This window comes from Taeniopygia guttata, chromosome W (genome assembly GCF_048771995.1).
Source record: "Taeniopygia guttata chromosome W, bTaeGut7.mat, whole genome shotgun sequence".
NCBI classification, from domain to species: Eukaryota; Metazoa; Chordata; class Aves; order Passeriformes; family Estrildidae; genus Taeniopygia; species Taeniopygia guttata.
Window position 1 is genome coordinate 24096660 of NC_133064.1, and position 13600 is coordinate 24110259.

The following is a 13600-nucleotide window of genomic DNA, read 5'->3' on the forward strand; positions in this document are numbered from 1 at the left end:
ACCGCGCCAGAGGAGACCACCCGCAAGACGCCAGGTTTTGGTCTGCTACTGAGGCTGCAATTCCACTTCAGGTCACCAGACCCTGTCCCTTCAGGGCAGGGTGTAATTCCACGTAGGCGGTCACCAGACCCTGTTCCTCAGGGTAAAATGTAATTCCATGTCGGTGGTCACCAGATGTCGCTGTTGAGGCAGGACGGGAATGAAAAGACTGACCAGAAGGCTGCATGAGAGTGAAACTCCGATTTATTCAAAATACACTGCTCTTTTATACAGAGCTTCATAAAGACCAACTCCATTGGTTCTGAAGTGAAAACAAGCCACAGCATTGGTGCAAAGTGCTTGACGCACAGTGATAGAACTTAACTATAAACAATGTGAACAACAAGAGAGATAAAGAATTATTTACATTCTTCTTCAGCTCTTTCCCAGGCTTTTTGCCTGGCTAGAAACTCTCCGTTTCTTTCTTTGACTGAATCTGAGTCCCACACCGTCCCTTACAGGTGAGCGAAGAGACAGAGCATGGGTATATTTAAGAAGGCTCACTAAAAATAAATCAGGAGATATCTTGATCACAGCTATTGTGGGTCCCAAACGTGCTTTTGTAACCTTTTTGATTGACACTGCAGCTCAAATCTCTGCATTAACAGAAAAAGATGCCCAGAGGTGCGGTGTTGTTCCAACTAAGAGACAATACTGTGTCCTTAATGCTCTAGGAATGTCAGAATTTATGAATGTGGCCTTAGTTAAACTCACTCTTCCTGGAGATGAGGATCAATTGGTTGTTAAAATGGTAATTGGGGACATCCCAAACAGTTTACTAGGGATGGACATCCTTGTTGGGAGATAGTATGAGGACTCAGAAGGATCTCTATGGTGTTTTGGTGCTATGCCTTTAAATATAAGGCTGCTTCAAACTGCACCTGCTCTGCCATGTAGCAAAACCACCAATGTAAAACAATACCCTCTACCTCCTGGTGCCAGAGAAGGTATCAAACTGGTTATACAGGATCTGCGAGACCAGGGGGTAATAATTAACACACATTCTGCTTTCAACTCACCCGTCTGGCCAGTCCGAAAACCTAACGGGAAATGGAGGCTGACAGTTGATTTTCGCAGGCTTAATGCCAACACAGATCCTCTCACAGCAGCGGTCCCAAATTGAGCAGAGTTATAACATCTATTCAATAAAAAGCTCATCCAATTATGGCAACTATAGATGTCAAAGATATGTTTTTTATGATACCCATACAACCAGAAGACATGGACTGTTTTGCCTTTACGTGGGAAGGACAGCAATACACTTTCACTAGACTCCCACAAGGATACAAGCATTCACCCACCTTGGCCCACCATGCTTTAGCTAAAGAACTAGAAAAGATATCCAAACCTGATGATGTAGCAGTATACCAATACAATGATGATATTCTGGTGGGAGGGGATGAAATTGAAGCAGTAGGAGAGACTCAACAGAAAATAATCTCCCATTTAGAGAGTCTCGATTTACAGATACCCCCAAGAAAGTTCAAAAACCCTCTCAAGAAGTAAAGTTTCTGGAGATTTGGTGGAAAGGAGGCATGACATGTATTCCACCTGATACCTTAACTTCTTTAGATCAGATTAAAATGCCTCATTCCAGGAAACATCTACAATAGGCTCTGGGATTATTAGTGTTTTGGAGAAAACACATTCCAGATTTCTCAATAATTGCTAGGCCCCTTTATGACTTGCTGAGGAAAGGGGTAAAATGGGATTGGACTCCTTCTCAGGAAGAAGCATTACAATTACTGATTTTTGAAGCAACAGCTCATCAAGCACTGGGTCCTATTCATCCTACTGACCCCTTTCAGGTAGAATGGGGATTTGCTGTCTCGGGGTTGTCAGTACACAGTTGGCAGCGGGGACCTGAGGGGCCAACAAGGCCTGTTGGTTTTTATTGCCGTGGTTTAAGAGATGCTGAGAAAAGGTACACTACCTGGGAAAAGGGATTGTTTGTTGTCAGCCTGGCCCTCATTGAAGTAGAAAAGATTACACATCAACAACCTATTGTACTAAGAGGCCCCTTCAAGGTTATTAAGGCAGTCATCAATGGGACACCCCCTCCTGACGGGGTGGCGCCCAGAGGGCCTCGGTAAGGAAATGGTATGCTCACATTGAACATTACTGTAACATTTTTACAATAACAGAAGGAGCTGTAAAAAATTTAGCAATTCGAGAAACTGAGGGCTTGAATAGTGGCCAAGATAAACCTGCTTCTGTAATCAAAGTGGCCCCTCCTTTCTGCCCTGAAAAATCAGCAAACTCTTGGTTCACTGATGCTTCTGCTAAAAGGGAAGGAAAGATATGGAAATATAGAGCAGCAGCACTCCACATCTCCTCTGGTGAGCAAATTATCACAGAGGGAGAAGGTGGTGCACAGGTTGGGGAGCTAATAGCTGTCTGGAGTGTTTTCCAACGAGATGCACAAAATTCCTCTTCAGTCTACATTTACACTGACTCTTATGCTGTGTACAAAGGTTGTACTGAGTGGCTTCCTTTTTGGCAACAAAATGATTGGGAAGAGAATAGAATCCCAGTTTGGCAAAAGGAAAAGTGGCAAGAAATATTGAATATTGCAAGTCAGGGGAATTTTGCAGTAGGCTGGGCAGCCTCTCATCAAACAGACGGAAATCCAGCAGGAGAGTGGAACAATAAAGCTGATGAACTAGCAAGGCTTAGTCCCCTGAAAAAGGAGCAAATTACAGAGGAATTGGATCAATTGTTTGAATGGCTGCATGTAAAAAGACAGCACACAGGTGTGAAAGATTTATACCAAGAAGCTCATGCTTGAGGTTGGCCTGTTACCAGGGAAATGTGCAAAACCTGCATATCAGCCTGTGAGCAGTGTCGCAGGTGACTGGAAAGACACCCTTTAGAAGATGACCCTTTCCATTTAAGGAAAGGTAAAGGTTTATGGGATGCATGGCAGGTAGATTATATTGGTTCCTTTAAGAAATCAGGAGGAAAACATTTTGTACTAGTAGGAGTAGAGATTGTGTGGGAGATAGGGACAGGCGAACGGAAGACCACGGGATGTGACGGAAAGAGAGAGACCCTTCCCCCTCTCCCTGCCCCACGCTATCCATTAACCCCAGGAGCATGTGACCACACCTGCTCTGGTAACTTTCCACTCCCGACTAACCCTAGAGACCCCACAACCCCCCTCTGACGTAGCAAAGACCCCCAAGACTATTTAAACCCACGAGATGAGATAATAAAGGCTTTTCGACCATCTGCCACATTGGTATCTGCGTGCGTTGATTAGCCCGAGTAGCCTGGGCGAGACCAGGATGCCGTGCTGTTCCCTGAACCAGGTCGCTAGTTGCCCTTTATAAAGGCAACATACTGGTGCCGAAACCCGGGAGAAAAAAGGGAAAAAATCAGCTGGCTGTCGGGAGATGCCTGGACAGGAGCAGCGGCCGGAGCGGTCAGACCGTATCTTGGCGCAGGGAGACGTCCCGGGACCCGCAATCGTCATGGACGCTATAGCATGGGTCGTAAGCGTGATTTGTGGGCAATGGAGTATCGAATTTAAGCTCAAGGACTTTTATCTTGCTATAGCGAGGCTGCTTGAGCTTGGGGCAGCCGAATGCCCAGTGGATGCTATGCATCCGGGAATATGGGAACAGTGTACAGCCACGCTGGCCGAGGACACAAAATCCTCAGGCAGTGGCAAAAACCTTAAGGCATGGGGCAAGGTAGAGAAAGCCCTGCGCAAAGCAATAGAAGAGCAGGAGACATGGAGCGCGGCGCGTACCTGTTTATTAGTTACTCCCAAGCTCGGGGTGGGAGCGGGAACGCAGACTGCCCCTGAGAGCGATCTGCCCAGGTCGCTAGTTGCCCTTTATAAAGGCAACAAGATTGTATCCGGGTTAGTCCAAGCTGATGCTTTCAAAAGGGCTACAGGAGACAATACTGTCAAAGCTTTGTAGGGGTGGTTTGGAACCTTCCCTAAGCCACAGGAAATACAATCTGATAATGGATCTCATTTCACTGCTAGAGTTCTACAGGACTGGGCAAAAAATGAAGGAATTAAATTGACTTTTCACACCCCTTACTATCCCCAAGCTAATGGGATCGTAGAAAGGACTAATGGTCTTTTAAAACGACTGTTGAGACCCCAGGAAGAAAATTGGGATCTTCGGTTGTGGAAAGCTGTAAAAGGTGGGGAGTAAATGGGTGCCCCAAGATCACTGTTTTTTGTCCAACAGCTCCAAGCATCATTCCCTCACTGCAAGGACCTAATGATTCTAAAAATCCTTCACATTACCCTGGGCAACCTGTCTTGGTAGACCTCCCCACTGTAGGGCAGGTACCACTTGTGCTGAAAACCCCTCTGAATAAATATGCATGGATAGCCTCTGATGCCCTAGGAAAAGAGCATTGGATAAATACACGCTGGATAATTCCATCATTCTAACCTTTTCTGCCTTATAGTGGCAGGATTTTTCTGTTATGTTTGCTTTTACAGAAGAACCCCGAGGGACATTATCATCTGAGCCATGATAAAATTGGTGATACTTTTCTGCATCTTACCACAAATCTACAGCCAACATCACTCTGAGTGGTCGTGGTCTGAAGCTACCATCGAACATGCTAATGTGATAGGATCATATCCTAAAGATCGCCACCCGAATCTGGAAACTGTTGTGCTACGTAACTCTAAGGTATATCGTCCAAGTGAGCAGAAATGGGATCAGAAGGACTGGACCAGAACCCTAACTGGAACGATTGGTGAGACTATTGTGGTAGCATGCAGAAAAGTGGAAGGATCCTTACATGAGAAAGCTTCTTCTATCACAGTTGCTGGAAGTTTTATGGAACCAGGAGGAAAAAATAATTTAGAAATTCCTTCAGCGAAAGTGTGCCCTACAAAGAAATGGGAGTGTATCAAAACATTTCCCCTTACCTTGTGCTGCCGTCAAGAATATACTGGTAACTATACTTCAGGTCCCCAAAACAACAATGTAGTAATTACATTAGATTGAGAATATGAACCCAATGATTGCTGGTATAGTTTTGTTTTAGCTAAAACTACTTATGTGACATGTCTTTGGCAAAATAACTTAACCAACCCGTTGGACTTACAAGGTCTGGTTTACAAATTTAAAATTAATGCTACAACCAACAATAACTGCACCCCAACTGACAGAAAGTCCCTTTACCGTAGGGCTGTGGTCACAAACTTTTGTTTATTTTTCTGGTTACATGGGAAATGTAAAGGATTTAAATCTATTAACTCTTGTTATGCATAATAATCAAATATACACTAAGCAAGAATGGAAAGAACAAAAAACCTGGCAGCTTCAAGGGGAAATAGGGGAGAAAATTAGTATAGGATGCCGAATGATTAACAAAACTTCCTACGATAAGGCAACCTCAATTAGTGTCCTAACAGGTAAAACAAACAAGCGAGAGGAGGTTTGCACGCACCCAAACATACAAGAGTGTTGGCACAATTTTACATTAACACAAACTGCAGAAGTAGTTTGTCTTTGGGGCAAAGATACTGAAGGACTTTCTTTTAAATTTATAATAAATGCTATAACCCAAACTACTACAGCTCATACCACCACCACCACTCAAACCCAACCACCAGTTATGCTTACCCCAAAAATTTCTAAAGTTGGACCATATATAATCAGGAAAACTGGCCAACAACAAATATTGTTCAATCTGGCATGGTCTCTTAAACAAGTTAAATTTCTAATGCAAAGCAATGTCTCTGAAATTCAGCCAGCTTGTTCACCTTTCTTGCAGACTTCTTTCCAGGGTTGGACGACCTGGTTGCGACAGTGGAACCCTTCTAAAACACGGGTGCCAAGAGACATAACTGGTGTTGTGGGAACAGGATTGGGAATTCTAAATAGTATTACTTCAGTAGTATTATTGATTAAATGGCTGCTACAACTAAAGATTTGACCCAATTACAACAACCACTGCAATCGTCCTTATCGGCCTTGGGAATGCATCAGTGGTTACTATCAAAGATATTACCAAATTGGGAAAAGGTAAATATGAATGACCATGAATTGATAATTGATGCACTCAATGTTATACAAAGCAACGTTTCCTTAGCCCTTAGCTGCATCCAGGTGTAAAGACGTTTATTGGTATTCCATGGACGGATACAAGCGAGATCTCTGTGGTTGCTCTTGGCGGATGAGGTTTATGCAGGATGCAGAAAGGCCCTGCCTTGTGCTGTGTAGCAGCACGTGGCTGGGCCTGAGGTGATGGGGGAGGGGAGAGACAAAGAAGGGAGCAGGGACTCCCGGAGGAAGTTCCAGGAGGAGAGGGGAAGATCCAAGAGGGCATCCAGCCCCCCGGAGACCCCTTATCAAGGGGGGCTCCAAGGTGGGCTGGAACAGGACCTGGGCCAATGGGGTCACAGGCACTTGATGGTTCAGGGGAGGGTTACAGGTGTGGGGTGAACCATACATTCTGGGGGGTGAGATGGAACAGTCCATTTGGCTTTTGGACCCCTCTGTAGGTGAGGGTTATTGTCCAGCCAGTAGGGGGCGTTATATTCGTCCTGGCTGTACTATTGTGGTTCTTAATCATATTTATCTACCCTTCCCAACATCCAGGCACAATTGTGGATGCAGTCAGTTGCTGCTTCAATTATAAGAGAAGGTGAAGAAGGCACGTTTCCTATTGAGATTCGGAAAATAGTTTGGGACAGTGCCACTAACTTTGAAAGATATTTAAGATATTTCCAATCCTGGTGGAATTTGGTGAACTTTACTTATGACCCTACCGCAAACCTAGCCACAGCTTTTGTGTTAACCATATGCAATGCCTCGGTGCATTGCATTAGGATTGAATCATGATGGAGTCACTCTCTATCCTTCCGAGCATAGAGAACGGGCCTGACAAATTGATGACAAATCACAAACTGTTAATTTAGAATCCTGTATTGTCTGAGAACAAGGGTTCATCTGTGAAAGCAATGCAATTATAGCTCAAGATATTTGTCTGGACACAGAACAAAATATGTCACTTTGAAATCAATCCTTGTTGGAATCTGAGGTATTGATGATTCCAAGATTGTAGAAAGTCTCTGTCTTTCTGCCCTGTTGCCAAAGAAGAAGTCATAATTCGTCTGTGCTGGTTTTCAAGGTTGTTTATTCTTGCTTATCTATAACATTTTCTGCTGCCCTGCCGCAGGTCTGTCCTGAAGGGCAGTGTGTGGGGCTCTGCCCTCAGTGGGATGTTACAAACATTATATACCAAAAACTACGTGTGCTACATTTACAATAATGTGCCAGTATCTGTCACCTACGTTGAACAGTGTGTCCCCAGCCTAAACCAATAGAAAAATGCCAACACTACAGTGAAACATGGAGGGCATGAAGAAGGAGAAAAAGGATAAGATACACCCAATTTCCTCCTTCTTGTCCCTTTGAGCCCCTAATCTAGAATCCTAAAATTTTACTTTTGCACCCGTGCCATTCTTAATTATTACTCTTATCAAACACTCAAAGCTTGTAATTCATCCTGTAAGATTGAAAACTCTTTTCCATGGACAGAGATCAGAGACAGTGTCTCTCAGGGCTCTGTACAGGGGGGTTCCTGACCCCCTGCCAGGGTCCCAGACCTTCCAGGGCAGCCAGAGGGAAGCTCTGGATTCCCACATCTCCCCCTCCTTATTGAACCAAGAACACTTCTTTGACAACTTTGTCCATGGTCTGCGGCATGCATTGAAGCAAGCACAGCATGAGCATCAGAAAAATTACAATACCCTATAATTATATAGAACTGTTTTCAAAATCTCCTTCTACAACTGTGAGGTAAAACAAATTGAACACACCATCCATCTAAGATTTAATTTTTCTCCAGGTGTGTTTTCTCTTATGATACCTCTTCAAATATATCACTCTTGTGTCCATGTGTTCACAATAGATGTTCAATTGCTACTTTGTTCTCATTTCTCATTGCTAGCTAACAAATCATTTGATGCAAAACAAACGGCATGGGCGTTCATACTCTGCCCACAACCTCTTTTGATCCAACTGTACCAAGGCTCTTTTTGATGCCACCTGCTGTGAAAGCAGAACCATTCCATTTTTTCTGAGCCTTTTTTCTAGGTGTTAACATTATCATTGTAACAATCTGGATCACTTCATTCATTAGATTTTTTCCTCCTTGCTCTCTTATCAAAGTCATGCTGTGTGTTAACAAAAGATCTTTCAATGCTGCATGGACCACCCTTGATTTTTGCAGGGATAGCAGGCCAAATTCTGTCCCCGCAAATTCAAAAACATCCCTTTTGGTAGAATGGTTGGATTTTGGAGGGATGGTTTGTTCATCATTTTGGTGTAATTACACCAGGATGATGCATTTCTGTAAAAGAGCTTGTTTGGAGTGACATCTATCATGCTTATATGTCTCTGTCACTCCCAATGGATTGAATTTGATACAGAATTTAATTTTTGTTGACCCAAAATGTCCAAATCCAGAGGTTCAAAGTGAGCCACAGGAAGGAACTGTGTCCAAACATGCCATCCTGCCACAGGATCCAAAAAATACTTCAGAACCTTTGGAGGGATGTCCCTTGGGATTGGCCATTCCTCCACTGGCACACCTACCAAGTATGTTGAAAATGGTTTCCCCGTTTTTGAATGTGTCAGGCAAATGCTGTCCAGACTCGCTGCTTTTGACAAAGTCTCCCACACATTTTCCCTTGGTTGTCTCATGGGAAAATCTGTCCTATTGCCCAAGGCAACAGGCGAGAGAATGAAGCACATGAACACTATCTGTCTGAACCCCATGTCAATGTCCCCCCCCTCTGTCAGAAACCCCGCAATGCAGCAACACCCAAATAACACTTGATTTCCCAGAAAAAAAACCCAAGTCTCTGAGTTGCCAATCATTGTCTGATGAGACGTCTGCAGCATCGCTGTTTGCCTTCGTCTGCGTGCTTGCCTCTCTGCTTCTCAGGTCCACATCCACTGGCATCTGCACCCGATAAAGTTTCACGTGCCTTGCTGCCACCCACTTCAGTCCTCGCCCTATAGAAAAACAAGCAAAACCCTTGCCCCAAGTTATTAATGCAAATGGGCCTTCCATTTGTCCTGACTCTGGGTTTCTGACCAAAACTAAAGGATTCTCCCTTAGTTTTCCTTGTGTGCTGTTTGTAAAATGTCTGACAATTGGTGGAGTGGGCTCTGAGAAAGAACCATTTAAAAAATTCAACACATACAGAGCTTTGTTCAACCACATGTAAGGTGTTGCGCCTGCCTTCCCCCTTTTCTGTTTACCAAAATGGATTTCAGGGTGTGATGTGTTCTTTCAATGCTTGCTTGACCTGAGGGAGAATAAGGAATACCGAAAATGTGCTTGACTCTCCATTTTTTCAGAAATTTGTCAAGCAACTTGCCTGTGTAAGTTGGACCGTTATCTGTTTTTATTTCTTGTGGCACCCCGAGTGATGCAAATGCTTGTAGCAAATGTCTGCAGGCATGTTCTGTGGTTTCCCCTGTATGTCATGATGCAAAAATTGCCCCTGAAAATGTGTCAACTGAAACATGAATGTTTTCGAGCCTCCCAAAGGATGCATATTTTGTGACATCAGTTTGCCACAGCTGAAGGCTTTTTCAAACCTCTCAGACTGACCACTCCTGTAGATACAGGAGGCTGCACAAACTGGCACTCTGGGCAAGCACTGATGATTTCCTCTGCCTGGCTTTTAGAATGGTGAAAGGATTCCATCAATATTTGTGCATTTTTGTGAAAAAATGCATGGCTCAATTTTGCTTGTTCGAAAATGTCTGGCAGCATCTGTGAGATAAGTATTGTAAGTCTGTCTACATGAGCATTCCCTTCTGCTAAAAACCCCGGAAGTGAAGAATGCACTCTGATGTGTATAACAAAATATTTATGTTCTCTGTTTTCTAGGATCATTTTGATGCATAATAGATATGAATATAAAATTTCATTGTCCATATGTGTTAAAAGTGATTCCTCTAACCGTTTGACCACATTTGCAACATACACTGAATCTGTGATCAGATTGAGGGTTCCTGAAATAACTGAAAAATCCTGACTACTATTATCAATTCTACAGTTTGTGGTGAACCCTGTACCATTTTGATATCTGATTCCCATTTCCCCGTTTTTGGATTTTGCCATGTGAGCACTGATTTGTGGGTTTTCCCTGAACCATCAGTGAACACTGTCACCCCTTCCACTGGTTCCTGACTTATTTTGGGGTTTTTTCTAAAACTTATTTTTGCATTGAACATTCTGTGAGCTGGAAAATGAACTGTGCAAACTCCTGGATACCCTAACAACGTGATTGAAAAATCTTGTGACTTTTGCATTGCCCACTCAAAATATTTTTTCTTTAAATGTAAATGAATGATTAAGAAATCTTTGCCTGACATTGTCAGCAACCCGGTCCTTGCATTAATAATGATCTGAGCTATCATCTCTAAGTCTGTGAGAATTGTTTTTGAGGGCCTGTAAGCTAAAAAACCCAACTCTATCAACAAAAGAGGGTCCATTTGAGATAAATCCCACTGAAAAACCAACCCGTACAATTGTGCTGTGTTGGGAAGGATAGATAAATATGATTGCTTAGCAGAAGAATCACAATAGTACAGCCAGGATGAAAACAATCCCCCCTACTGTCTGGACAGTGCCCTTACCTACAGATAGGTCTAAAAGTCAAATGGACTGTTCCATCTCACCCCCCAAAATGTATGGTTCATCCCACACCTGTAACCCTCCCCTGAAACATCAAGTGTCTGTAACCCCATTGGCCCAAGTCTTGTTCCAGCCAACCTTGAAGCCCCCTGATAAGGGGTCTCTGAGGGGCCAGACGCCCTCTTGGAACTTCCTTCCTCCTCTTAGATCCTGCCCCCTCTTGGAACTTCCCCTCTCTTGGATTTTCCCCCGCTTGGAGTCCCTGCTCTTCCCTTTGTCTCTCCCCTCCCCCATCACCTCAGGCCCTGCCACGTGCTGCGTCTGGCAGCTCAAAGCAGGACCTTTCGCCATCCCTAATAAACCTGATATTCTAAGAGGAACCAACACAGATCTCTCATCTGAATCCACCCAAACCGTCCTAGAGCATCCTACGTCTCTACAGTGCTGTTTCCCCCAGCACTGCCAAATGAAAAAGGCAGTGATTTCACAAAGCAATGTGCTTGTCTCTGTTGAATCATATCCATGATCTTTTCAAGATCTTTTCGTGCTTCAGGTGTCAGATTTCTAGGAGATTTGATGTTGTTGTCCCCTTTCAAGAGGTCGAGCAATGACGAGATGTCATCATTAGTGATTCCCAAGATCAGTCTCATCCAGTTGGTTTCCCCCAAAAGCTGTTGCAAGTCCTGCAGATTTGTGACTTTTGTGTTGATTTCCAGTTTCTGTGGCATTATTGTTTGCTTTGTGATGTTCCATCCCAGGTATTTCCAAGGTGCAATTTCTTGTATTTTTGGTGCACTGATTTCCAGTCCTGCTTTTTACACCTGTGCAATCACACAGTCACGAACTTTCTGTACCTCCTGTTTCATTGGTGCTGCAATGAGCAAATCGTCCATGTAATGAATTATTTTTTGTTTCTGGATGTTTCTCCTGTGACAGATGCAAAGCTTGAGCCACGTACCATTGGCAGATGGTCGGAAAATTTTTGAGACCTTGTGGAAGAACAGTCCAATGGTACCTTTGCAGGGGTTCCTGTCTGTTGATGCTTGGGATGGAAAATGCAAAATGTGGAGCATCATCTAGATGGAGTGGAATGCTGAAGAAACAGTCTTTGAGATCGATGATCACAACCAAACAATCTCTCAGGATCATTGAGAGGGATAGAAGTCCCAGTACAAGTGGTCCCATGTATTTGATGATGTCATTGATCTTCCTGAGATCGTGAAGCAGTCTCCAAGATCCTGAAGTTTTCTTGTGAATGATGAACACTGGGGAATTCCATGGGCTGTTCGTTGGTTTGATGTGTCCCTTCTGCAGTTGTTCCTGGACCAGCTTTTTCAGTGCACTCAATTTCTTTCACTCAAGGGGCCACTGATCCACCTAAACAGGATCATTTGTTTTCCAAGTCAATTTCAGAGTGGTGAGTGCCACAGTGACCCCTGTTAAAAATCCAATTCTAATTTCAGTCCCCATTGTGCCAAAAGGTCTCTTCCCCACACTGTGATGAGCTTCTGCATGATGAAAGGACGGATGATTGACATTTTTCTTCCTGGGCCTGTGACAACAATTGCATTCTCACTCTGCATGCATAGGGAACTTCCTCCTATGCCTGTGAGAGAGCCCAAAGGTGCAACCAAGTCCCATTCCCTGGGCCAAAAGATTTATGAAATGACTGTAACATCTGCTCCTGTGTCGAGCATTCCTGTGAAGATTATTGTTTTTTCATTACAAGTCAACTGACAGGTAACGATGGGTCGATCTTGGCTCAAATGTTTCACCCAAGACACATGTATTTCCGCTTGGTCACCAGAAAAAGAGTCCTGCTTGATGAACACTGGCATGATTTGCTTTTCTGGGTGAGATGGCAAGGCCATGGCTTGGGCAATCGGTGTATTTTGTGGAATTGTCAGAGGTGGTTGAAGGGTTTTTGCTGTGACCATCAGTTCCTCTTTGTGGTTTGCTGAAACCAAAGATGGATAAACAACAAGTCCAAGAATGCTGCTTCTGTCCCTGGCCATTATCAAAAAATTTTGCCTTTTCCAAGAAGTCCCAGTGACACCCATGGGTATCACTTCATTGCTATTGTCCAGAAGACACGACCATTTCGAGGTTGCCAGGACACATTGCAATCCGGGTGGTACCAAGTCTGGGTCGCTGGGGATATTGGAGATTGCTCTGTTGAGGGGTTCTGTTTGTTGTTCCCCAAGGATTGTCCCTGTTTGTTTTGCGTCACTGCCAAGCTGCGGGATTTGTAATTTTCTCTTCTTCCCCCCCCCCATTCCCCTTCCCTCGCGTTCTCCCTTTGTCCTGCGTTGCCGTCTCACTCCCCCCTCCCCCCGTGGTCCCTTGTCCCGACCCTTTGTTCCCTTATCACTCCCCCTCACCATGCGGTCCGGTCCCTGTCCCCCCCCCCCCCGCCTTTCCCCTCACCACGCGGTCCATCCCTGCCCCCCCCCGTGGCTTTCCCCTCCCGGTCCCTGGGGTTTCTCTGCCCCTGTCCCCTGCCTCCCGTCCCATTGGCCGTGGCTCAGGTTCCCCCCCCCGCCCCTCGGCACAGGGTATAACCGAGCCCTGCTCGGTCCCCCGGTGTCTCGGGGAACACGCTCCCACAATAAACACGTGTTTGCACCCGAGCCCCGTGTCGCCATTTCGTCTGTTCCCGCGCGAACTGAGCCTCGCAGAGACGAGGGGAAAGCAGCCGCCGTCTCCTTCCCTCCTCGCCGTGCCCACAGGCGTCCGCCCGGAGCCGATCTCGCACGGCAACAAATGGTAGCAGAAGATGGTTATTTCCATCGATTTGTGAAAGGGGGGAGAGAGAAAGCAACTCTGCTGCCGCAGGAGCTCTGCAGACGCTAAGAGGAGTGGACTTGCCGGGCGGAAAACAAACTCGAAGCTCCGGGACCCCCTTCCGTCCTCACCG